Source organism: Podarcis filfolensis (genome assembly GCF_964270895.1).
Source record: "Podarcis filfolensis genome assembly, chromosome: 7".
NCBI classification, from domain to species: domain Eukaryota; kingdom Metazoa; phylum Chordata; class Lepidosauria; order Squamata; family Lacertidae; genus Podarcis; species Podarcis filfolensis.
Genome location: NC_139603.1, coordinates 79,724,275 through 79,750,834, shown reverse-complemented (window position 1 = coordinate 79,750,834; position 26,560 = coordinate 79,724,275). Strand labels below are relative to the sequence as shown.

The following is a 26,560-nucleotide window of genomic DNA, read 5'->3' as shown; positions in this document are numbered from 1 at the left end:
AGCATTTTGTGTTGTGTAGGCTCCTAGGATGTAAGTAATGGGCCCCGCCTGCTAGCCTGTTCCCTAAAATATCACTGGTTTGCTCATTTCTATATATAGGGTGTCTACATTCTGTATGTGCAAATGGCTTTAGATACCCATTAGGTCTATAAATTACCATATAGCATATATTCAACACAAAAAACAGTGACAATTTGTTGTTGACAAAGGACAGCTGGACATATAAAGGGCCCCATTACCTTCAGTAGCTTAGGGCCTCATCAAACCTAAATCCAGCCCTGCCCATAGCTATGGACCTCGGCGTGATGCCACTCGCCCTTTGAAACTCCCTCCTGTTACATATCAGACAGGTGGCATCTCTACTACTCTACTTTGGTGGAAAGGAATCCCATAGCTTAGATATCAAATCTCGTGGGGGCCTCTAGGTGCTTTTCCTCCAGAAAGGTTCAAAGCATAGGTGTCTATAGACACCCGGCAAATGTCGCAAGTTTTTCTCCCTCCTCCTAACACTAGAACTCGTGGACATCCAAGGAAGCGGAAAATATTGGAAGGTTCAGGAAAGGCAAGAGTACTTCCTCACTGCAGTAAAAGGTAAAGGTAAAGGTACCCCTGCCCGTTCGGGCCAGTCGTGTCCGACTCTAGGGTTGTGCGCCCATCTCACTTAAGAGGCCGGGGGCCAGCGCTGTCCGGAGACACTTCCGGGTCACGTGGCCAGCGTGACGAAGCTGCTCTAGCGAGCCAGCACCAGCGCAGCACACGGAAACGCCATTTACCTTCCCGCTATAACGCGGTACCTATTTATCTACTTGCACTTAGGGGTGCTTTCAAACTGCTAGGTGGGCAGGAGCTGGGACCAAAAGACGGGAGCTCACCCCACTGCGGGGATTCGAACCGCCGACCATGCGATCGGCAAGCCCTAGGCGCTGAGGTTTTACCCACAGCGCCACCCACGTCCTCACCGCAGTACATAGGAGGCAGTGAGAGCCACCAACCTGGGTGGCTTTAAAAGAGGATGGGATGAACTCATGGAGGAGAGGGCTCATATCCATACCCAACATTTCTCAGATGAAAATAGGGACGTTCTATTCTACAACAGGAAGCTGCTCTTGAATTTGGTCTCGCTGCACACATATATGTCAAATACCATATATGTCAGTCACTTTGAGCCAATTGCAACCTTTCCACAGAACCTACCTCACAGGGTTGTTGCAAAGAAAAAATGTGCAAGGAAAGGGATCCTGTACCTTCCACAGGAAAATGGAACAAAATAAAATTACAGTGGTACCTTGGGTTACATACGCTTCAGGTTACAGACTCCGCTAACACAGAAATAGTACCTTGGGTTAAGAACTTTGCTTCAGGATGAGAACAGAAATCGCGTGGCAGCAGTTAGCTAAAGTGGTGCTTCAGGTTAAGAACAGTTTCAGGTTAAGAACAGACCTCTGGAACGAATTAAGTACGTAACCAGAGGTACCACTGTATAGCTGTAAGCTCCATTTACAATAAAGGAATAAACACTCCTAAGAAATGGCTGGCTGCTGAAGTATTTAAAGAATTTAAAGAGGATTTTTGACCTTTATTCTTCAAAATTATAGAAAGGGCTTCATACGCCCCCTTCCTTCATTTGGTGCAGGTATTTTATTATCAGTATAAACACACAAACACACACACACAGACTTTTAATTGTTCTCCGAGAAGTGGAGGGGAGAAAACTGGAAAACAGGGAACATCTCGGGGGGTCAAATCAGAAACCGGGATGGCTTCTGTAATCCCGGGACTTTCCCTGGGAAATCGGGGATGCTCGGAGGGTATGAGAGGCTGTCAATGGCTACTACTAGCCATGACGGCTTATGTTTATGTTCACAGTTGAAGGCTTCTGAAAACCAGCTCCTGGAAACATCAGGAGGGGGAGAGGAGGGCTCTTGTGGTCGAATCCTGCTTGAAGGTTTCTCACAGGTATCTGGATGGCCCCTGTGAAGTACGAGATGCCCCTGGCCTGATCCTGCAGGGCTGTTTTTACGCAGATCCTCCCTCCCTCTCCAAACGCATGGCACAAAGCTAGGAAAAGCTTTGCTCGCGTTCTGCCGAATGTGTGTGCAAAATCAACCTTTACTCCCAGGTAGATGCTTTCAGGATCGGGGCACGGATCGAGCATCTCGGAGGTAAACAGGGCTCCCTCCTCCTCCTCCTCCTTCCCCCTGACGGGTCCCTTCCTTTTATAGCTATCTTTTTTGTCTCCCGCACGCAGCTTGCCGCCTCCTCTTCCTTGCAAACCTGTAGCAGTGACGTTGAGACTGACCAACCCGGAAGCTCCGTTGCCTTTTTGCAAAAGAGGCTGCAGAAATCTGGTTCCTTCTCCTGGCCGCCACCCGTTGCAATTCGGCGGATCGCTTGGCACCCACCCCGCTCCCTCGGATCCGCGCGCGGCGGAAACGGTGAGTGTGACCTGGTTATGAATATTATTATTCTTTTTGCATTATCATTTATTTGGCATTGCATTGATTTGCAACACCGTCGCGCCTTCCCTTCGCTTCCTCGCCCCTCTCTCCGTCTTTGAAGTCATTCAAACCGGTTTCAGCGCAAAGCGAACGCGGTGGAGCATCACTATGGGGAAAGGGATCGAGGGATCGGGTGCGTTGCGGCTTCCAGGCTGCCTCATTTATAAGGGGGAAGCAAAATGGGGAGTGGGGGGGCCACCTTTCCCAATGAATGGGGGGTGACAAAGCAGCGCAGCCTCCCTCCCCTCCTATTGGCAAGGCCTTTCTCAGGCCCCGATCCCCACGCTGATGCGCGGTCGTCGGGGCCCGATCCTCCGCGTGCGGATTCCTCGTCAGGAAGTGTCGCTCAGTGGGTGCTCTTTACTCCCGGGGGAGCCTGCGTGGGGTTGTGGCCTCGATCCTTGGCGGTGTGTGTGTGTGTAGGGGGTGGAAACTGCATGCATGCGGCCCGATCCTCTGCCTGGTGACTCCGGGAGGATGCATTTATATTGCTAGGGAAGCGAGCGCAGGGTTGCAGCCTCGCTCCTTGCGTACGTGCGACCCGATCCTCCGCGGTGCGGCTCAATGGGGGGGACTCTGACCCCGTGGGGTGCAACTCCTGACAGCGTAGATCTACTCGGAAGTAAGCCCTGTTGACGTCGGTGGGGCTTACTCCCAGGTAAGTGGGGTTCGGGTTGCATCCTTCCTTGCCTTGCAGGGTGCAGAATTCGATCGGTTTGCATGGGTAGCCTTTTTTGATCACCTCCTAGCAGGCGGCAGAATAGAGGAAGAGCAAAATATTATGGCTGTTTCTTCTTCTTCTTCCTCTTTTGGATCTGGTGGAGGCGGGGAGAGGGAAGTTGAGCTCCGTGTTGGAGCATCTGCTTGGCTGCTAGAAGGCCCCCAGGTACAGTCCTTGGCATCTCCAGGTGAGGCTCCTACCTGAAACTCCGGAGAGCTGCTGCCGACCCGTGTAGGCAGTATTGAGCTTGATGGATCAAGTGCCTGCTCAGTATTGTAGGGGACGATAGCTAAAAGGCAGGGCACCTGCACTGCATGCAGAAGGACCAGGGTTCAATCCAAGGCATCTCCAGATGAGGCTCCTACCTGAAACTCTGGAGAGCTGCTGCCGACCCGTGTAGGCAATATTGAGCTGGATGCATCAACAGCTTGCTCAGTATTGTAGGGGGACGATAGCTAAATGGCAGGGTATCTGCACGCAGAAGGACCAGGGTTCAATTCAAGGCATCCTCAGGTGAGCCTCTTACCTGAAACTCTGGAGAGCTGCTGCCAACCCGTGTAGGCAATATTGAACTGGATGGATCAAGGGCCTGCTCAGTATTGTAGGGGGACAATAGCTAAATGGCAAGGTACCTGCACTGCATGCAGAAGGACCAGGGTTCAATCCAAGGTATCTCCAGAAGGGGAACTCTGGAGAGCCACTGCCAGCCTGTGTAGGCAATACTGGGGTACATGAACCTAGTGATCTGACTCTGTATAAGATAACCCCCTTAGGCCAGTTTCAAATGTGGCTCAGAAGATGCGAACTGTCCCAGATTTGTAGGAGGATGTAACTGCAGCTGCTTTTTCCGTCCCTTTGTGGTGTATTGGTTAGAGCGTTGGGCTAGGACCCAGGAGAGGAGGGTTCGAATCCCCACTCAGCCACGAAGCTCGCTGGGTGGCCTTGGGCGACTCACCATCTCTCTGTCAAACCTACCTCACAAGGTTGTTGTGAGGATGGAAATGGAGAGGAGAACTGTGTATAGCACCTTAAGCTCCTTCAAAGATAAAGGCAATTAAGTAAATTATTCAATGCATTCATCCTGGGATCTTGATTTTAGAAGACATCTGAAGGCAGCTCTGTACAGTATAGGGAAGTTTTTAATGTTTAATTTTATTTTTGTATATGCTGGAAACTGCCCAGAGTGGCTAGGGCAACCCAGTCAGATGGGCAGAGGCTAATAATAATAATAATAATAGAAAAGGGAAATAATTTATTTGAATTATTATGAGTTTGTATTGAACTGCACTAACTGCTCATTTAAATATTTGGCATTATGGTTTGATTACATTAATGCAAATGGCTTTGTTGTAACAGTGGTACCTTGGTTCTCAAAAGTATCTACAATACAGTCTTATTTATTTTATAGTACAGTGGTACCTCGGGTTAAATACTTAATTCGTTCCACAAGTCCGTACTTAACCTGAAACTGTTCTTAACCTGAAGCACCACTTTTGCTAATGGGGCCTCCTGCTGCTGCTTCGCCGCCAGAGCCCGATTTCTGTTCTCACCCTGAAGCAAAGTTCTTAACCTGAAGCACTATTTCTGGGTTAGCGGAGTCTTTAACCTGAAGCGTATGTAACCTGAAGCGTATGTAACCCGAGGTACCACTGTACAGTGTATTATTGCTTTCATTTTATGGATCAATGGCCTTGTTAGATAGTAAAATTCATGTTAGATTGCTGTTTTAGGGGTTGCTTTTAAAAGTCTGGAACGGATTAATCCATTTTGCATTACTTTCTATGGGAAACGCTTTGGTTTTGGAACGGACTTCCAGAACGGATTAAGTTTGAGAACCAAGGTACCACTGTATAGTCAGCTGCTCAGTGTGGAGCTCACTTTTGTTGGGAAAGCACCATACAAAGATCAGATCAATTCTTTTAATGGGACTTTAGACCCCACACAGTTATTCCTACAATCACTGAATTGCAGAGTTCGAAGGGACCACCAGGGTTATCAAGTCTAACCCCCTGCAATCTTTCCCAACACGGGGCTCGAACTCTCAACCCTGAGATTAAGAATCTCATGCTCTCCTAGTAGCTGGCATTGCTCAGGAACTCCCAAGGAGCCAAAAGTTCAGAGCGCTTTTGAAATCAGCAGTGAAAACTGTTGGGAGCTTGGAAAATGGTACCCAAAAAAGAGACTGAGACCTGCTCCTCAATTTCACACTAATGATCTCTTAAGTGCTGTTCGTATGTACAGGGAGCAAACAACTTTCCAAAGCACAAAGCAGTTTATGCGTACAGTGGTACCTTGGTTCTCAAACGCCTTGGTACTCAAACGCCTTGGTTCTCAAACACCAAAAAACCGGAAGTAAGTGTTCCGGTTTCCAAATGTTTTTCGGAAGCAGAACGCCCACTGCGGTTGTCGGCTATTGTTTCCAGGGCGCCTGCACCAATCGGAAGCTGCGCTTTGGTTTTCGAACATTTCGGAAGTCAAACGGACTTCCGGAACGGATTAAGTTTGGAGCTTTTGTTTTTGCTATTTATTTTGCATTTTTGCTTTTGAGGGTTTTTGGGTTCATTTGTTTTTGTGACTGTGTGGCACCCAGTTCAGCTACTGATTGATTGATTGTGTGACTGTGGAAATGGATCAGAGGCCTCCCATCCAAACAATAACTATCATCAGTGCAAATAAGGGGAAAAAAAGCAATTTTAATTTTTATCATCTACAATACTCTTATTTATTTTACAGTACAGTACATATTGCTTTCATTATATGTATCAGTGGTCTCGTTAGTTAGTAAAATTCATGTTAAATGGCCATTTTAGTGGTTGTTTTTAAAAGTCTGGAACGGATTAATCTGTTTTGCATTACTTTCTGTGGGAAAGCGCGCCTTGGTTTTGGAACGCTTTGGTTTTGGAACGGACTTCCGGAACAGATTAAGTTTGAGAACCAAGATACCACTGTACTGGATGCTGTAGGGCTTTCAATGTGTGTGTCTAAAGCAACCATCACAAATGCTTTTGAATCACACTGTTTTTGTTAGGATTATGTGCTATGTGGAGCTGCAACCCCACAGCCGGATCCTACTACCCACCCCTATATTTATTGCAGCTTTGTCCCCTATACCATGCAAAGTGTGCATGAGATTGCGGGCCGTTAAGAACAGGAACTTGGGCCCGTTTTGCATTCATAGGAGACGGGGAGGGGAGGATAATGGGAATAGAGGGAAAGGGTGTTGGCAGTTTGATAGATGCCCCCTCCTGACTTATAGGGCCTTGGTTGTTCAGCCTTGGGAAACTGGTGAGGATTCCCAGCTGGGAGGGGGAGGACTGGAAAGAGGAGGTGAAATGGCAAAGTGGCTTCAAGAAAAGTCTACAAGGCATCTCAGTAGGATGCGAGTCTCTTCCGTCGCTTGCTTTGGGAGGGATGCCTTGTTCTCTAACTTGAAAAAACACGCAAACGTAATAGACTGTATGATAACAATTGCAAAGTTATTTACTAGAAACTTGGTCTAAATCACTGAGCCTAGGGCTTGCCGATCAGAAGGTCGGCGGTTCGAATCTCCGCGACGGGGTGAGCTCCCGCTGCTCAGTCCTGAGCCTGGTTTTCTGAACCGGGAAGGGTGGGGTATAAATAAAGGAATTATTATATTAATCCACATATTCACCTGCTGTCACCAAACATCCCTTGATGTGGTGAAGTCAAGACCTGTACGAAAGTCACCTCTCGAATAGTCCTTTTGCTTTTTTCAGTGGTAAAATAAGGGCGACAGTATTCGCATATTAGTTATTCTGAAGCATTTCCCCCAAAACATTAAGAAAATATATGTGCCATTTGATTGCAGGACAACCTCTGAGCCCATGGTTCCCAACGTGTGGCACCCCCCCCCCCCACAGGGGGGCAAATCGAGAATGAGTTATTAACAGTTAATGGCCTTTTAGGCTTCCTCCACGTGAATAGGAGTTCACTTTTTGAATAATAAGAATTATATGTCCCGGGGGGTGGGGTGCAATCAGGATTTTAGAGATGCTTAGGTGGGGCATGGCCAAAAAAAAAAAGATTGGGAACCACTGCTCTAAGCGGTTTACAAGAAAGATTAAAGGCTACCAGTAGAAACTGTTTAGTAACAACTGAAGACTTTCCAGTATAATTAAGATTAATGTAAATACAGTGGTACCTCAGGTTACATACACTTCAGGTTACATACGCTTCAGGTTACAGACTCCACTAACCCAGAAATAGTGCTTCAGGTTAAGAAATTTGCTTCAGGATGAGAACAGAAATCGTGCTGCGGCAGCAGCAGGAGGCCCCATTAGCTAAAGTTGTGCTTCAGGTTAAGAACAGTTTCAGGTTAAGTACGGACCTCCGGAATGAATTAAGTACTTAACCCAAGGTACCACTGTAGAGAAGTGGGATGCGGGTGGCGCTGTGGGTTAAACCACAGAGCTTAGGACTTGCCGATCAGAAGGTTGGCGGTTCGAATCCCCGTGACGGGGTGAGCTCCTGTTGCTCGGTCCCTACACCTGCCAACCTAGCAGTTCGAAAGCACGTCAAAGTGCAAGTAGATCAATAGGTACCGCTCCGGCGGGAAGGTAAAGGGCGTTTCTGTGAGCTGCTCTTGTTCTCCAGAAGTGGCTTAGTCATGCTGGCCACATGACCCGGAAGCTGTACGCCAGCTTCCTCGGCCAATAAAGCAAGATGAGCACTGCAACCCCAGAGTCGGCCACAACTGGACCTAATGGTCAGGGGTCCCTTTATCTTTTTAAATAGAGAAGTATACTGGCATAGGAACAGCAAGACTCCCACGAGAAGTGGTGACCTCCTTCCTTGGAGGTTTTTAAGCAGACGTTGGATGGCTATCAGTCATGGATGCTTTTGTGTTTGTGAGGCTCACATGTTTGCAATAGTGGTACAGCCTTGGCCAGAAATTCCACATGCCCTTTGCACTTCCTTCCTGCCGTAAAGACATGATGGGTGTCACTGGAAAACAACTACTGGGGAATGCAAATGGCTTTTCCACTTGCAAGGCAGACAGAACCTGAAAGCTGTTGTGAGATCCACTGGGGATGGCATTTAACTTGAGTTCCGATTTAGAATACAGTGGTACCTCGGGTTAAGTACTTAATTCGTTCCGGAGGTCCGTACTTAACCTGAAACTGTTCTTAACCTGAAGCACCACTTTAGCTAATGGGGCCTCCTGCTGCTGCCGTGCTGCCAGAGCACGATTTCTGTTCTCCTCCTGAAGCAAAGTTCTTAACCCAAGGTACTATTTCTGGGTTAGCGGAGTCTGTAACCTGAAGCATATGTAACCTGAAGCGTATGTAACCCGAGGTACCACTGTACAAACACGCCCAAAACCTAGCAGATGCATTCAGGACTAAACCACGGGCGGAGACAGAACGGGCCAGCCACCACCCACCCCCCTAAATAAATATGATTCAGACTGCAGAAAACTATTATGGTACAGAATGTGCCCACAGTAGCACGGCTCCAGGATGACTCAGGGAAGTGAAGGAGCCTTGGGATGGGCACTGGAAAGGAGATCTGGTTGAGATCTTGCCTTGGGACCATGGAAAGTGAACTGCTTTGCCTTGAAACACTTTGGGTGTGACCCACTACAACTGGGATCTGATGCCTAACTCTTGGAAAAACTGAGGCTTCTTTAGCATTGGGGATCCCACCCCAGGTTGTCGGAAATGGGCAAAAATGGGGTGAAATTAGCCACCCCTTCTGGGAAGCCCGCCAAATGTCAGACAAGTAGGTTCAGGGGCTTCTGTGCTTGGTGCCTGTAAAACTTGCTTCTTCTTCTTCCTTGTTGTTGTTTAGCTGTTTAGTCGTGTCTGACTCTTTGTGACCCCATGGACCAGAGCACGCCAGGCACTCCTCTCTTCCACTGCCTCCCGCAGTTCAGTCAAACTCATGATGCTAGCTTCGAGAACACTGTCCAACCATCTCGTCCTCTGTCGTCCCCTTCTCCTTGTGCCCTTCATCTTTCCCAACATCAGGGTCTTTTCCAGGGAGTCTTCTCTTCTCATGAGGTGGCCAAAGTATTGGAGCCTCAGCTTCAGGATCTGTCCTTCCAGTGAGCACTCAGGGCTGATTTCCTTCAGAATGGATAGGTTTGATCTTCTTGCAGTCCATGGGACTCTCAAGAGTCTCCTCCAGCACCATAATTCAAAAGCATCAATTCTTCAGCAATCAGCCTTCTTTATGGTCCAGCTCTCACTTCCATACACCACTACTGGGAAACTTTTCTCATTTCTTTGCAGAAGTGGATGAAATTTGCAGGCAACCACTTTTGCCTTTTCGTTGATAGTCAATAGGGCCAAATAAAGAGTTAGATTTCCCGGGGTGAGATGAGGCTTTGAGTCTGAGTTGAAGCAGGATGAGCCTAATGGGATAAACTGAGATCTGTGCTGCATTTTAATTTTGATGTGACCATTTATAGCCAAGTCACTAGTCCTCATCCTCGCTTCACGTCCAGTGTGATATGAGAATAACAGTGTGGTCCAGTTTGAAGGGAACATCAAATAACAAGGTGGGATATCCAAATGTGTCCATCACAACAGGGCTTTCCCCTTTTCCCATCCCCTTGCATGCCTCCACTCTTGAGCAGATTTGGGAAACTTCAGGAAGTGAGGGGAAATCCTAGTCTTGCAATGTTGGGTTTTCATGCAAACTTTAGAAAGTGCTTTTCAAATTTAAAAGCCCCATAGAAACCAGGAGCGCTAGCTAACAGTTGTTCCTCTTTTTATAGGTGGAAGCCCGAAAATAATTATGTGGCTGCCCTGGGGATTTTAATCTAAATCTGCCGGGTCTCCCGTAATAGCTGGTTATGTGCCACACTAACTCTTCATGATACACAACACCCCAGGTTATATCAGCTACTAAACTGCGTTAAGCTGTGTGTAGTTGTTTCACAGTGGCTGTAGGTTTGCAGCCCAAACACTGATCCCCCTCTCTCTTTTTAATGTGTTTCTGGTTGTAATTATCCATGTGTTAGCATCCACCACATGCTAGGCTACTTATCGTAGGTTGAGCTGGTTAGATTTCATTTGGACAAAAGCAGATTATCGCCTTATGTCACAGCAGATGCTGGGCCCCAAGACTTTCCAGTCTTCCCTGTTTACATTTCCAGATTCCTATATCTGTTGCCGAGATCCAACAGCCTCGGTTCTCTGTTAAACATGGGTCAGACTGGCCTGCAAGTGGACATGGGCTTGGGCTTTAGAGCAGGGTTAGAAACTCAGATATATAAGCTAATCGCCAAAGGAACACCCTAACCCTCATGGAATCCTAGAGTTGGAAGGGACCCAAGGGTCATCGAGTCTAAGCCCCTGCAATACAACCTGCGTTGCAGTCGCCACAACGGGAATACAGTCATACCTCGGGTTAAAGTCACTTCAGGTTGAGCGTTTTCAGGTTGCGCTCCGCGGCCACCCGGAAGTAACGGAACGGGTTACTTCTGGGTTTCGCCACTTGCGCATGCCCAGATGCTCAGAATGATGTCACATGCAGAAGCGGCAAATCGCGATGTGGGCACCATGTGTGAAAACAGTCAAGATCCAAGGATCCCCAGGTATTCATCTTCCACAACTTTGATGCTCGCCCTTTTTGGTAACCTCTGTGTGCTTGTGAATACCTGAAATACTGTCTTTAGGTTCCCATGTTACTGCATCAAAATAGTCTCCCCATCAGACTGAAACTCTTGAGAACCCTCTCATGGCTTTTGCACCAACCATTTTCAAGGTGGTCAATAAGTTCCCTTTGTGGTGTGGTGTGTAGCATAGCAGGAATTGAGCTTCATTTCCCCTCTCTTGGGTGTAGTTTTCTGACGGTTGTGTCATAAAACCAGAAGTGGAATATTGACAGTTTGGACATCAGTTATTCCTTCCTCTCGGGGCTTTCCACTTTATCCTTACAACAGCCCTGTGGTGTAGGGCAGTGTTAAAAATTACCCATGTGCCAGGCACATTTTGCAACTGGTGCAGGTCCATCAGATGTCAAGGAAATAAACAACTATCTGACTTTTAGAAGACACCAGGAGGCATGTCTAGGGAAGTTTTTAAATGTTTGATGTTTTATTGTGTTTTTCTTATTCTGTTGGGAGCCGCCCAGAGTGGCTGTGGAAACCCAGTCAGATGGGCGAGGTATAGATATTAATAATAATAATAATAATAATAATAATAATAATAATAATAGATCTCTGAATGCCAGATGGCAACTGGGGAAAGCAAAATGTCCCTTAGAGAATGATCTGCAATATTTTCCTTGAAGCTTGAATTTGTTTTATTCTGGATGCTTTTATTTGATGTTTTAATGTGCTGCCAACCGCTTTGAGGGTTGTTCTTTAAAATATAAATCGGCGCAGAAATGAAATTAATAATAATGACAACAGCAGCAAGCTTCAGTGAGGAAAAAATGGAACCTAGGCATTCCATTATAGCGACAGTAAACTAGGTTTAAAGTGCCATTTGGCGATTATATCAATAAAGATCCTTTAATAGGCATAGCAAACCACATATTATCAAACAGACACCCTATACAAACTGTGCAAAATACAAACTCAACATAACAAGGTTTGTCCCAGTCATATCTTTGACTCCAGAGAAAATCAATTTGGATTATATTATATATCTGAGTTTCTAACACTGGACTGTAAGGTCAGCCGGTGAGTTTCACGGACACGTGAGCTAGGTTAAGAGCTTTGAGAATTTAAAGGAGAAAAGTCTAGGGACACATATATATTGACCCATTCCGACATTCATAATGTAAGAATATTTTTCACAACGGTGAGCAAGGCAAGGGGTAAGTGAAGACATGTAACAACAATTAACTATAACGTCGTTCACCACTCATGCTCAGGCTGTTCAGAAAAAGCATTTCTGAAATTCATTCCGGTTGTCCGGACGAAGTAGAATGGATAGAATTCCACACGTAGGGTATTAGTGCGTGGAATGAGTCCAGATCCAAGGATCCCCAAGTATTCACCTCCAGATGGTGCCCATGTCAGGTTCCATCCTGGCATCTTCACCTGGTTTCAAGATGCCCATAGGGTAAAGGTAAAGGGACCCCTGACCATTAGGTCCAGTCGTGACCGACTCTGGGGTTGCAGCGCTCATCTCGCTTTATTGGCCTAGGGAGCCAGCGTACAGCTTCCGGGTCATGTGGCCAGCATGACTAAGCCGCTTCTGGCGAACAGGAGCAGCGCATGGAAACGCTGTTTACCTTCCCGCCAGAGCAGTACCCATTTATCTACTTGCACTTTGACGTGCTTTCGAACTGCTAGGTTGGCAGGAGCAGGGACCGAGCAACGGGAGCTCACTCTGTTGCGGGGATTCGAACCGCTGACCTTCTGATCGGCAAGCCCTAGGCTCTGTGGTTTAACCCACAGCGCCATCCGCATCCCTGCAAGTGGTCCATAGGCAGGTGCAAAATGCACCTGGCTAATTTCAAACACTGCCTAGGAGGCAATGGAAGCTGCGATGGTGCCTGCGGATAGCAGGTGTTGGCAACCCCTGTGCTAAAGGAGCAGGAGGCATTGGGGAACAGGTGAGCCCGAGTTCCAAGTTTCAGACGCAACAGGTGCAATATTCATGCAGTTAGGTACCTGCGTGAATGTAAACCAGGTAAATAAAGCAGCAGCAGCAGCAGCAGCAGCAGCTATTTGCATTGCATTTTCCCACCCCATGCAAATAGCTGCAGGAGGGGGGCCACCTAGATCAAGACTCTGACAGCACTGGCAGAGGAAGAGGAGTGGGGGGGGGGAGCGCACCGCCCCTGGCAGCGCAATCCTGGCAGGGTGCCATCGCGGCTGGCGATGGGCGCCCCGCCCCCAGGACGTGCACCAGCTCCGCCCCCGCCTGCTCTCCGCCTCCCCAGTGCCGGAGCATGAAGCTTCACCACTGTCTGGCACGTCAGAAGTAATAATAATAATTTATTTATACCCCACCCGTCTGGCTGGGTTTCCCCAGCCACTCTGGGCGGCTTCCAACAAAACACTAAAATACAACCTATTGAAAGTTAAAAGCTTCCCTAAACAGGGCTGCCTTCAGATGTCTTCTAAAAGTCTGGTAGTTGTTCTCTTTGACATCTGATGGGAGGGCGTTCCACAGGGCGGGCGCCACCACCGAGAAGGCCCTCTGCCTGGTTCGCTGTAGCTTTGCTTCTCGCAGCAAGGGAACCGCCGGAAGGTCCTCAGAGCTGGACCTCAGTGTTCGGGTAGAATGATGGGGGTGGAGACGCTTCTTCAGGTATACAGGACCGAGGCCATTTAGGGCTTTAAAGGTCAGCACCAACACTTTGAATTGTGCTCGGAAACGTACTGGGAGCCAGTGTAGGTCTTTCAAGACCGGTGTTATATGGTCTCGGCGGCTGCTCCCAGTCACCAGTCTGGGTGAAAGCCTACCCTTCTACGTAGAACTTCTTATCTGGATTTGCAGTGCGTGTGCCACTGCTGCTATTTTCTTAAAAAGGAATACAGCCATTAGCATTTGCATGAGTAACGTTGCTTCTCTGGCTAGGAGTAAAGGGCAGGAACTTGTGGGCTGCAGATTGTACCAGGCTTGGGCTTTTGGTAGACCTGCCATTCTTTTAAGGTCTGAACCTGTCAAGCGTTGGGTGCCCTGGAAGTATTCTGGGTTCCTCCAGTCAATCGGAGATGGCAATCCATTTTGCTTGCCAGCAAGGCAATAGATCAGCATGTTGCTCTTGAGCCAAGTGAAGCTAAAAGAGGGTTATTCATGCAGACATGAAAGCCCAGAGCATCCAAATGGCAGCAATACATTAACACTGGCAGAAACAGAAGCCACTGGGGGGCAGGGAAAGCAAAAAGAAAACCCTGATTGCTTCGTGTGGGAGGTGAAGAGGGGAGGTCACAGTCTGGATGGCGAGATCCTAGTCCTGAAGGATTGTGCTGCGAAACCACTCATATATTTACTAAGGTAATGTTGCCTTAACTGGGCAAAAGGCCTGCAAATAAAATAAATGATATTGCCATGGCAAGGATTATGCTTTGTAATGTAGTACAGCTGGGAGCTGCGTTCGAATTTAACACTGCTGAGCCGTGAATTTCACTGAGGGACCTTGGGCCAACATCTCTTTTTTTTTTTTATAAAATATTTATTAAGGTTTTAAAAGTTTATATAAAATAGAAAAAACAAAACAAAAAACAAAAACAGTAAAAATGCATACAAAACATACAAAACACATACAACAAGTATAATTTCAATCCCTTATATTCATAAAACTTACTTTCCCGACCTCCTCATACCTCCCCTTTCTGTATTCCAATCTCTTAATTAATTCAGTTCAGCAAATCCTTCCCCTAATTTCTGTATAATTTTTAACCTTTCTTTTTTTTTGATCACATAATCATTACAGCTTATAACCACTTAATTTCTGAATCAACATCGTTCTAACCTTCAATAATTTTACAATGTTTCCTAAGATAGTCCTTAAATTTCTTCCAATCTTCTTCCGCCGTCTCTTTTCCCTGGTCTCGGATTCTGCCGGTCATTTCTGCCGGGCCAACATCTCTTTGCTTATCCTTCCTCAAAGGGTTGTTGATGGAGGGGCTTCGTGAAGGAGGGATGGGGCACCTGTGTGATTAATTCTACAAACTTGCTTTTTCCTTCAAACCTTTTGCCTGCCGTTATTTACAGAGAAGACCCCTTTTTCCTGAATGCACAGGAAGCCGTCGCCTGCGGAGTCAGGTCTTTAATAATAATAATAATAATTTATACCCCACCGTCTCCGGCCAGAGCCAGGCTCAGGGCGACTATCACTAGTAAAATTACAGTAAAAACATAATAGGGGAAAAACAACAACCACAATTTAAAATACAGGTTAAAATGCAATTTAAAATGCAGCCTCATTTTAAAAGTAGCCCATAGATCAAAACCATAAGGGGAGGGAAACATAAAGGTCAGACTGAGTCCAAACCAAAGGCCAGGCGGAACAGCTCTGTCTTGCAGGCCCTGTGGAAAGATGTCAAGTCCCGCAGGGCCCTAGTCTCTTGTGACAGAGCGTTCCATCAAGTCGGGGCCAGTACTGAAAAGGCCCTGGCCCTAGTTGAGACCAATCTAACCACCTTGCAACTTGGGACCTCCAAAATTTTGTCATTTGTGGACCTTAAGGTCCTCCGTGGGGCATACCAGGAGAGGCGGTCCCGTAGGTACGTGGGTCCTAGGCCGCATAGGGCTTTAAAGGTCAAAACCAGCACCTTGAACCTGACCCTGTACTCCACCAGGAGCCAGTGCAGTTGGTAAAGCACTGGATGAATGTGATCCCACGGCAAGGACCCCGTAAGGAGCCTCGCCACAGCATTCTGCACCCGCTGGAGTTTCTGGGTCAGCTTCAAGGGAAGCCCCGCATAGAGCGAGTTACAATAATCAAGCCTGGAGGTGACTGTCGTATGGATCACTGTGGCCAGATCAGGGCGAGAAAGGTAAGGGACCAACTGCTTAATACGGCGGAGATGGAAAAATGCCCCCTTTGCTGTGGCTGCAACCTGTGCCTCCATGAGCCCATGGAGCCTAGTAATGTCCACACGGACTGGTAGTGACTCTCCAGGGTTTGGGGCAAGGGTGCCAAGAGATGCCAGGGTTGGAACTAGGGACCTTTCCCTTAGCATGCAACACATGTGCTCTGCTGCTGAGCTTGCAACCCTTCCCCGAAGCACAGCTTACACTGAAGGAGGAAGAAACGGCGACAGGAAAGTAGTAGTGCAGACAAAACAACTCTGCCCAAGGTCAAAATGAGCTCACATCTAGCTGGGTATCTCTCGGGTTTTTCTTGATAACTGCGGTGCCAAAGAACTGAGAACAGCAAAGGGGTCCAGTGCTGAAGTCAGATTTACTCCAAAGGGCCCTTCAATGTAACTCTTTCCTCCTGTGGTTTCCAGAAGCAAACTGCCTTGTGGGAGAAGAAAAGGCTAACTCTACACAAATTTGGAGTGGAGACGGTTGGATGGCGCCTTGTACGCCTCCTTCCTGCAACTCCTGCAGCCAAGCTGGTGCCAAACGTCTTGCACTGCTCTCCTTTGGACCACATCAGTGAGGCTGTGAGGGGGTCTTGTTGTCTGTGCAGCCCAGGACCTCCAGGCACACTGCCCAGGCTTGCGCCCCAGAGGCTTGCTGACTTCACCCCAGGAGGCACACTCCATTGTCTCTCGAGACAGATGGATGCCAACAACTGGTAGCAAAATTGGAACATGTCCATCGGGTTTCGTAGCCATTCATAGCCTGGTCCTCCCTGAATCTCCCCAGTCCTCTTTTAAAGCCGTCCAAGGTGGCGCCGCCTCATCTTGTGGGATTAAATGCCATAGATTTATTTGGAAGTGCTTCCTTTTCTCTGGCTTGAATCTCCTACTACAATCACAAAAGGTAAAGGGACCCCTGACCATTAGGTCCAGTCATGACCGACTCTGGGGTTGCAGCGATCATCTCGCTTCGCAGGCCGAGGGAGCCAGCATGATTAAGGCGCTTCAGGCGAACCAGAGCAGCACACAGAAATGCTGTTTACCTTCCTGCTGGAGCGGTACCTATTTATCTACTTGCACTTTGACGTGCTTTCAAACTGCTAGGTGGGCAGGAGCTGGGACCGAGCAACGGGAGATCACCCTGTCGCGGGGATTCGAACCGCCGACCTTCTGATCGGCCAGTCCAAGGTTCTGTGGTTTAACCCACAGCGCCACCCATGTCCTTATACTACAGTCATACCTCGGGTTAAATATGCTTCGGGATGAATATTTTCGGGTTGCGCTCCGTGGCAACCCGGAAGTAGCGGAGCGCGTTACTTCCAGGTTTCGCCGCTCGCGCATGCGCAGATGCTCAAAATGACATCACACACATGCACAGAAGCGACGACCTGCGCAGACACGGGTTGCATTCACTTCAGGATGTGAACGGGGCTGCAGAACGGATCCCGTTCGCATCCAGAGGTAGCACTGTATTCTTCTTCATTGGATAACCTTGGGTTGTACTATTATCCGAGACAGAAAAATGTCCATCTTACCATTTTTTAAAAGACAAACCCAACAAACAAGAAAGTCACCCAAACTGTCCTTTTAAGGGACTTGATCCAGCCTTGATCGTTTTGGTTGCCCACTTTTGAGATATAAACTACAACTCTCGTCGTCCCAGACCATTGGGCATGCTGACCGGGATGGAGGCTGATGAGAGTTGGAGCCCAATGACACCTGGAGGGCCACAGGCCACCCACACCTGGTTTAGAAATGTTAAGCTCAGCTCCTCGGATTGTGCCATGTCGCTGGTAAGCTGCACAGTCTCGTTTCCGGACGCCGTTGGATGGGTTTCATCATCGTGACCTAGTTGTAGCTTCTGCAAACTGGCTGAACATGGAGAGTAAGGGATGAGGGGACCAAGGCTTGGCCTTGAGGGCATCTTGCAAGTTCATGGCTGGGGTGAAATTTGAAAGGGGGTGTGTGGAAAGGGATTCCATGCCGCTGCAGTTAGCATCTCTGCTGCACCAGCTCTCTCATTAAGTGCAGAAAAGCTCCAGAAGGCAGCCCAAGCCCCAATGGGACTACTTTCCTAATGCCATATATGTTGGAGACAAGAGCGAACTTACAGAGATCAAAGAGACTGACTAATCAAACCTTGGAGGTATCAAAAAATAAAATGAAACGAAATAATGCTGAGCCTGTCAGCTGTTTCTGCATAGTAGAAGGTTTTCTTCCTTTCTTTCTAGAACAGGTTGCGTTTCCTCACTCATAAAGCTCAATTTCCCTCTCTGTCTCCCCCTTTTATAACAACCAGTAATGTTTATAACAATTGGGATGCGGGTGGCGCTGTGGGTAAAACCTCAGCGCCTAGGACTTGCCGATCGCATGGTCGGCAGTTCGAATCCTCGCGGCGGGGTGCGCTCCCGTCGTTCGGTCCCAGCGCCTGCCAACCTAGCAGTTCGAAAGCACCCCCGGGTGCAAGTAGATAAATAGGGACCGCTTACCAGCAGGAAGGTAAACGGCGTTCCGTGTGCTGCGCTGGCTCGCCAGATGCAGCTTGTCATGCTGGCCATGTGACTCGGAAGTGTCTGCGGACAGCGCTGGCCCCCGGCCTATAGAGTGAGATGAGCGCACAACCCTAGAGTTTGGCAAGACTGGCCCGAAAGGGCAGGGGTACCTTTACCTTTACCTAATGTTTATAACAGCCAACAAGTTTCCTCTGTTCCCTTTTACTTAGGCATTGGGGACGATGGGAGGGTCCCCATTAACCACTGTCCAGGCACAACAATATGCCAGATTTGCAATTGCTCTGTAATAATAATAATAATGATAATAATAATAATTTATTATTTATGCCCCGCCCATCTGGCTGAGTCTCCCCAGCCACTCTGGGCGGCTACCAATCGAGTGTTAAAAACAATACAGCATTAAATATTAAAAACTTCCTTAAACAGGGCTGCCTTCAGATGTCTTTTAAAGATAAGATAGCTGCTTATTTCCTTCACATCTGAAGGGTGGGCGGGCGCCACTACCAAGAAGGCCCTCTGTCTGGTTCCCTGTAACCTCACTTCTCACAATGAGGGAACCGCCAGAAGGCCCTCGGTGCTGGATCTCAGTGTCTGGGCTGGACGATGGGAGTGGAGACGCTCCTTTAGGTATAGAGGATCGAGGCTGTTTAGGGCTTTAAAGGTCAGCACGAACACTTTGAATTGTGCTCAGAAACGTACTGGAAGCCAATGCAGATCTCTCAGGACCAGTGTTACGTGGTTCTGGTGGCTCTGTAGAAAATATGGATCAGCCTCCCACATGCGCACACATAATATTGTCCTTATGCCGTGTTTATTTTTGCGGTGCTCCTGGTTGCTGTTCCTTAAGCCAGTGGTACGAAGCCTGTGGCCCTCCAGATATTGTTGGACTACAGTTCTCATCATTCCTTGTTGTTTGACATGCTGTTTGGGGCTGATGGGAATTGGAATCTAACATTTGGAGGGTCGCTAGGTCCCTGCCTGTGCCTTTTAACTGCTTTTCAGTTGGAGGGTGGGTTACAGTGATGTATTGCAATTGGTGCCTGGGCCTCCTCTCTCCCTGACCCCGTTTCCAAGTACCGTTGGTGAATTCAGGTCGGAAATATCAAATATGCAGTTTGAGCCGGGGGCATCTTTCTGATTGAAAATTGTAGAACTACAAGCTTTCTTCGTGCTGCACCCAGAGAAATCTCCCCGTCTGAAGATAATGAGGTTGCTGGGTCAGTGAAACTATTATCGTCTGGCATTGGTGCGATACTGCACCAGCCATTTGGGATTTGCAAGTTATTAACTACAGGAGACACAAACCTAGAAAGCATCTTAAAAAGCAGAGACATCACCTTGCCAACAAAGGTCCGTATAGTTAAAGCTATGGTTTTCCCAGTAGTGATGTATGGAAGTGAGAGCTGGACCATAAAGAAGGCTGATTGCCGAAGAATTGATGCTTTTGAATTATGGTGCTGGAGGCGACTCTTGAGAGTCCCATGGACTGCAAGAAGATCAAACCTATCCATTCTGAAGGAAATCAGCCCTGAGTGCTCACTGGAAGGACAGATTGTGAAGCTGAGACTCCAATACTTTGGCCACCTCATGAGAAGGAAAAGATCCTGATGTTGGGAAAGATGGAGGGCACAAGGAGAAGGGGACGACAGAGGATGAGATGGTTGGACAGTGTTCTCGAAGCTACCAGCATGAGTTTGACCAAACTGCGGGAGGCAGTGGAAGACAGGAGTGCCTGGCGTGCTGTGGTCCATGGGGTCACAAAGAGTTGGACACGACTAAACAAACTGCAGGAGCTGCTTGAGATGCCAGCGGTGGGTTGCCACAGTTTGACTCCTCCATGCCAGAGCTCCTGTGCCGTTATCAGTAGCAGGGCAGGTAGAAATGGAACAGGTGAAGCAAAGCTCAGCCTGGCGTTGAAGACATCACCTGTTTGATTTTCCGCCAAGCTCACCTGTCAAAGAAACAGCAGGGACGTGGCAATCCTAAATCAGCCAATGATGCCCTGATTTATTATGTATTCTTGAGATTTATTATTCACCAAAAGGTCCAAGGGTGGGCGGCGAAGTATCAAAATACAAATAAAGCCACAATAAAATCACGAGACGTAATAAAAACAGCAGCAAATCAGTGTGGCACAACGGATGGAGATAACTGAACTTATTCATAGACGAGGCAGAGAAGTAAGTACTGTCACTTATTCTATGACACCCTCTCATGTGGTGCTTTTATAACAGAATGGGAAACTCGTGACCCACTAACCAGCATGGCTGATGGTCAGGGATGATGGGAATCCAATAATATCCAGAGGGCCACCCTATCCTTGGGCTAAAACCATAGGCTGCTTAATACTGTACCCAACATGCAGATGTGTGGAATAGAGCCCTGGTGCCATGTGATTAAATGAAAAGCTGTTTGGGAGAGGAGAAGGCTGTTTTAAGTTTTGCCAAGTGGGCAAGCCTGTGGGAAGGGATGTAGTTTTCACCTATCTCTCTCTCTCACCCCCTCCCCCATCTTCTATGTTTGGGGATTCCACCACTCCAAAGCATCCAGCCCTTAGCCCCAGTTCACCTCCTCAGTGAGGACTAGCCCCTTGAAAGACCTACACTGGCTCCCAGTATGTTTCCGAGCACAATTCAAAGTTGGTGTTGACCTTTAAAGCCCTAAACGGCCTCGGTCCAGTATATCTGAAGGAGCTTTCCACCTCCATCGTTCTGCCTGGACACTGAGGTCCAGCGCCAAGGGCCTTCTGGCGGTTCCCTCGCTGCGAGAAGTCAAGTTACAGGGAACCAGGCAGAGGGCCTTCTCGGTGGTGGCACCCGCCCTGTGGAATGTCCTCCCATCAGATGTCAAAGAGAACAACAACTACCAGACTTCTAGAAGACATCTGAAGGCAGCCCTGTTTAGGGAAGCTTTTAATGTTTGATGCATTGCTGTATTTTAATATTTTGTTGGAAGCCGCCCAGAGTGGCTGGGGAAAAATTATTATTATTATTACTTGTTGGGGTTAGTCTTGCATCTTCAAGTGGATGGACAGCTGCCCAGAAGAAGCAGGCAAGGGGTCTAGCTGGGGACATTTGCCTGGCATGCAAATATCCTCAGAGAGTGAAGTTTTTTTGTTTGGTTTTTCCACCTTTTCCAAAGATACAAAGATTTACCCACACGCACAGTTTTAATTCTATTAATGTTTCAATGGATTTTTTTAAAATATTTTTTTTTGAAAAAAATTAGCTGTTCTTTAAAGGTAAAGGTACCCCTGCCCATACGGGCCAGTCGTGTCCGACTCTAGGGTTGTGCGCCCATCTCACTTAAGAGGCCGGGAGCCAGCGCTGTCCGGAGACACTTCCGGGTCACGTGGCCAGGGTGACGAAGCTGCTCTGGCGAACCGGCACCAGAGCAGCACACGGAACGCCGTTTACCTTCCCGCTATAAAGCGGTACCTATTTATCTACTTGCACTTAAGGGTGCTTTCGAACTGCTAGGTGGGCAGGAGCTGGGACCGAACGACGGGAGCTCACCCCGCCGCGGGGATTCGAACCGCCGACCATGCGATCGGCAAGTCCTAGGCGCTGAGGTTTCACCCACAGCACCACCAAGCTGTTCTTTAGGCAGTGCATAATATTAAATATTATTAATTTTAACCATATCGTTCAAATCCTCTCCGTTTTAATCAGGTGTTGCGGGGTGTGTGTGGAAAGCCCCACGCGATTCCTTCCCGAAATCATCCCGAGATTTAACCGCTTTTAAGAAAAAACGGGTTAGAGGGACTAATCCCGCCCGCCCGCTCGAGCCGAGAAACATAAAGATCACCTGCGGGCGCGTTTCTTTTTTATGTTTTAGGTTGCCGCGCCGAGTGAGCATGCGCAGTAGCGTCGGCCGCCGCCGGCGACCCGTTGCTGCCGCCGCCTCCACAGCGAGCCCGCCCTGCCTAGCCCGGTACATCCGGGTCACTGCGCGGAGTGGGCGGGGGGGGCGCGCGCACGCGCGTGACGCACGCCCGGCGGCGGTTGTCGTCTCCCCAGCAGCCTCCTCAGCCTGGTCCCTGCGGGCGCTGCTGCTACCGCCGCCGCCCCACATCGGTCCCTCCCCTCAGCTTCGGGGGAGGGGGGCAGCGCGGTGAGTATCATCCGTTAACCGTGGGGAGGGGGGAGGAAGGGGGGGGAACCCTTCCCTCACAACCGGCCCCCCCCCCGCCGCGCGCAACCAACCGCCACCCCCCTCAGTGTGTGAGCTGCGCTCGCTCCTGATTGGCTCGCTTCTCAGGGAACGCTGCGTCGGCTGGCCCCGCCCACCTTCCCTCCCTGCGCCGATCGCGCGCCTCTTCCTCTGTCTCCATGGAAACCGCCTCCTCGCCCCTCTCCCGCCCTCTCGCTTTCCACGTGGGTCTGTTTCGGATTTTTTTTTCCGCCTCGTGGCTCCGCTCCTCTTCCTTTTCCTCCCCCCCCCCCACTTCCAATCCCTGATTTTCTCCTACGCGCTTTCTGCGTTACTACATCCCTTGGCGGGGAGGGGGGGACATTTATCAAGCGTTCATAGATTCCCTTCTAATGGAGGATACTGGAATAAGTTAGTAGAACCTCTGCAGAAGAAAGAGAGTCTTGGAAGCCCAGCCTTCTCCCCCGATGGCTTTTTAAAAATGATGGTTACCTGGGTTTGTGTCAGAGGATCTGAAAGATAAAGGAGGCAAGTGCATAACTGGAATGTGACATCCAATGCTCTTTTAAAATGTGGGGGTTTTTTTGGGGGGGTGTTATTGGGTTGTTTTCATTTTCCTTTTGATTATGTATTTAGTGTTTCTGTATCATGATTTCCTCCTGTGAACCACCCTGAGACCTGCAGGTATTGGGCGGTATACAAATCTATAATAATAATAATAATAATAATAATAATAATAATGATAATAATGTAATGATAATAACAGCCTGCCCATTCCCTAACTTTGGACAGAACCCTTCCTCCTAGTCTTCTTATATTATCTATTTAGGATAACTGCATAGACCCCCCCCTCTCATTTTCCTAAGGTCCCTATACACTTCCTCCTTCTCCATATCATTTCTCCTCCTCTCCTCCTGTTACTATTAGGATGTAACCCCTTATCAGTTTACTAGCAAACAAGTCCCATTGAATAAATTGGAGATTACGTCAAAGTAGACATGCTTTGACTGCATGCTCCCTCCCTCCAGGTAGATCTGATCCTATTTGCCCTCTGCATTCTCCCTATTTTCCAATGCAAAACAATTTCTTACCTCCCTCTAAAACCCCACACGCTCCTTTGCATAGATTAAGGCGACAGTATGTACTTTTTTCTCCCAAAATTCAAGTTGTTTTCTCCTTCTTTCCCTGTCTCTTGTAGTTGTGTGGCCTGTCTGTATTTCATTTGATTCCCTTCCCTTCCTCCGATAACTGTAGGTGGATCTGACTTTCAACCCCTCTCCTGCTTCTACCCTGCCACACCTGTCATGAAGATAAATCAGCCAGAAATGATAAAGCATTTTGCATACTGGAATGTGTTGTTAGAAATCAATGGTCGCAATACATCTGTCTTCACCCCAGTACTTTAACCCCAGTTTTATGCCAGCAGCTGGCTGTTCAGTGTTGTTAAGAATCTAGGACTCTGAAATGCCTCACCTTGTGCCCTCTATTAATTGCCACATGATTTTATGACTACTAGCTTAGAAGGCTATTAAAGAAGAAGATTAGATAGCTTTACCAGTAGCTATTAGGGGTTGTATAATTCTGTCAGAGGATGAGTGCAAACAGGGAGCGGCTCTTTCCACATCCTTGGGAGAGGCAGCTGGCTAGTATTATTGAGAGTGGTAGACTTGGTAGACTGCTTGTCTGATCCAGAAAGGATATTCCTATGCTCTTACATAGGCACTACCTGTATAATAAAAGTAATTCACTAATTATATTGTAAAGAGAGCTCAGAAAAACCTGGGTGCACAGCTTGAGCACATAGAAGTATCTAAAAATTGAATGCCAGTGATATTGATCCCCCCATGTAGTAGTTGTTTAGTTGTGTCCAAGTCTCTGTGACCCCATGGACCAGAGCACACCAGGCACTCCTGTCTTCCACTGTCTCCCACAGTTTGGTCAAACTCATGTTAGTATCCCCCATGTAGTACAAGCATCTAACTTTGTACTGTATTACCATTTTAAATGATGCCTTTAAAATAGAAATTCAAGTTGTCACTTACATCTAGACTTCAGTAATGCTTTCTGGGTCTGCTTGTTATCTCTGTTAAGCTTTTCTGTTGTTTTGTCTAGAGAGGCCTTTCTTGAAACTTAACTCTTTCCCATCCACTTAGGATTCTGTGTTTCCTACCTGTGGCTTCTGAATTCATTCTCTTCTTTTGGTGCCTACTTCCCACAAACAGAATTGAGCGAATGCATTGCTTTCTTCCCATATGAACTACTTCAGTTTTCTAATTACTTTTTGCTCTTTCTGCGTTCAACCTCTTGTGGCCACTCTGAAGAAATATTTCACAAAAAAATAATAAATATATGGTTAACTGTCTTGATAACAGAAAAGTCCAGATTTCATTTTGCCAACAGTGAAGAGCTAATACGAATTCATTACTTCTGTACTGTTTTGAAAGAAGCTAATAAGATACGTGGAGCCACAGGACAGAGATGATCTGAAAGTAATGCAACTCAGCCTCCTGCCCTTGAAAGGGTTTCCCATATCTTAGTCCCATGGCAGATTAACTTTCATCATTTTAAGACTGCTAGGAGTCCAAGCTTTGCAAGGAAGGGTGGGTTCCAAGTGTCAAAATAGATGGCCTGAAAGAAGTAGAATCCCCCACCCCCAATATCCATTCTGATATACAAAGGTAATGTTTATTCAGCACAGGCAGTCAGACAAATGGCTCTTTTCAAACCTGATTCCTTCTTCTTAACTTCATGAAGCTGTTGAGACCTGGGCAGAGGGCCTTCTTCAATTGCAAAAGCCTGCATATGGTTTCAACATATTATCTGATTGGTTTTAATTGTGGTGTATTCTTTCTTACCAATTTTTAATTTTCTGGCATACAGAGACTATTAAAAAGTTGCTCTTAGCAGAAAAACACAACTTTGTAACAGTAAGCCTTCCTAGGAGTGGTTTTCCTATGTCCTGACTAGTGCAGCAGCTCTACAGACCACCTGATCAGACAGTCCATGGTACTTTGGGGAAAGTATTTAGTTCACCTATTGCTTTTTGATGTGTACCAGAGGTAGCTGTTAATTTTGTGGTCTGTATCTGATCTTTGTCCAGAGAGCAGGAGAGGATAAAGTGAGGCAAGGGGTGGTGAACTGGTAGGAGGGAGACTTTGCAGACATAGTAAGAATAGTTATTTGAAGGTAGAAAAGCCAGTGTGTTGCCAGATGCAGGAGGAGAACATAGCACAAAGGCAGGTGTGAGAGGATAGGACACAGTATGGGGGCTAATTGGTTGGCAAGGTGGAGAAAGTGAATTAGGCAGAGGTGAAGATTTGGAGATCTAGGGGTTTGAAGTTTTACAAGAAGACCAATGAAGAACTAGCATGGGTATTAAAAGAGGGACCCATGATTAGTTAAAATGAACTCTTCCGCAGTTCTTTCAGCTTACATTGATATGTTAAGTTGCTGTGTTTTCCGGTGAAACTCAGCTTCGCTTCACAAAGTTGTGTTAGTGTCATGAAGTGGAGTTGCCCACTTCTGTTCAAAGACATTTAATAGAGGATTTCTAAAAACCTGGCTTTAATATTTTATTTCTATGTGCAAACTCCTGGTGCCTTGCTGTTCCCCTCTCTGACTGTCCCACCCTCCCTTTGGTCTTGTCCTCTTTGTATTGGTTTGGACCATTCCCTTGTTTCAACAACCTTTCCTAGGAACCTCCATAGCCTACATTTTTCTAACTCCTGCCTTTTCCTTTCCTAGGCTTAGTCTGTCTTTGTTGTGTCCTGACTGCCTATGTTATTAAGCTTTATTATGTGAGCACCTAAGCAGGATCACAGCAGCTGATCCAGTAGCAACCCAGAAGCCCCTCTGACCGCCCAACCACAGCTAATCAACCCCCCTACGCTTCATCATAATGAATGCCACATTAAAATGTTAGTACATTATTATATATTTTTATCTTCTGGACACTTTGTTTTTTCAACATTGGGCTTCTACCTGTGAGACCTGGGAACAGATCCCTGCTGAATCATTAACTCAGAATTGATTTGCCAGCAAATAATTCAATTTTGCCCTCATTTCTCTTCCATTGCTGAAATGGGGATATGATTAGGGAGGAGCAAAAATTGTGAAGAATGTAAGAGAGACGGTGAAAATGTAAATGATGATAACTAGTAAGCAGCAGAACTTGAGTAAGCTGTTCATTTTATTTTATCACATATTTATG

The 26,560-nt window shown here is 47.4% G+C and overlaps 1 protein-coding gene across 3 annotated transcripts in view; it reads left to right on the top strand.

The window, feature by feature from the left end:
* The first annotated feature begins 2,288 nt into the window (after positions 1–2,288).
* The window catches only part of CYRIB (CYFIP related Rac1 interactor B), a 67,655-nt gene continuing 43,383 nt past the window's right edge, over positions 2,289–26,560 (top strand). The window contains exon 1 of one of the 3 annotated variants that reach the window (XM_083622274.1): positions 2,289–2,435. The gene's annotated coding sequence lies outside the window, so the exon portion shown is untranslated. Of the gene's footprint in view, positions 2,436–22,040; positions 22,312–22,738; positions 22,879–26,560 lie in introns of those variants that run through there. The other 2 variants (XM_083622273.1, XM_083622275.1) reach the window with 2 other exon arrangements.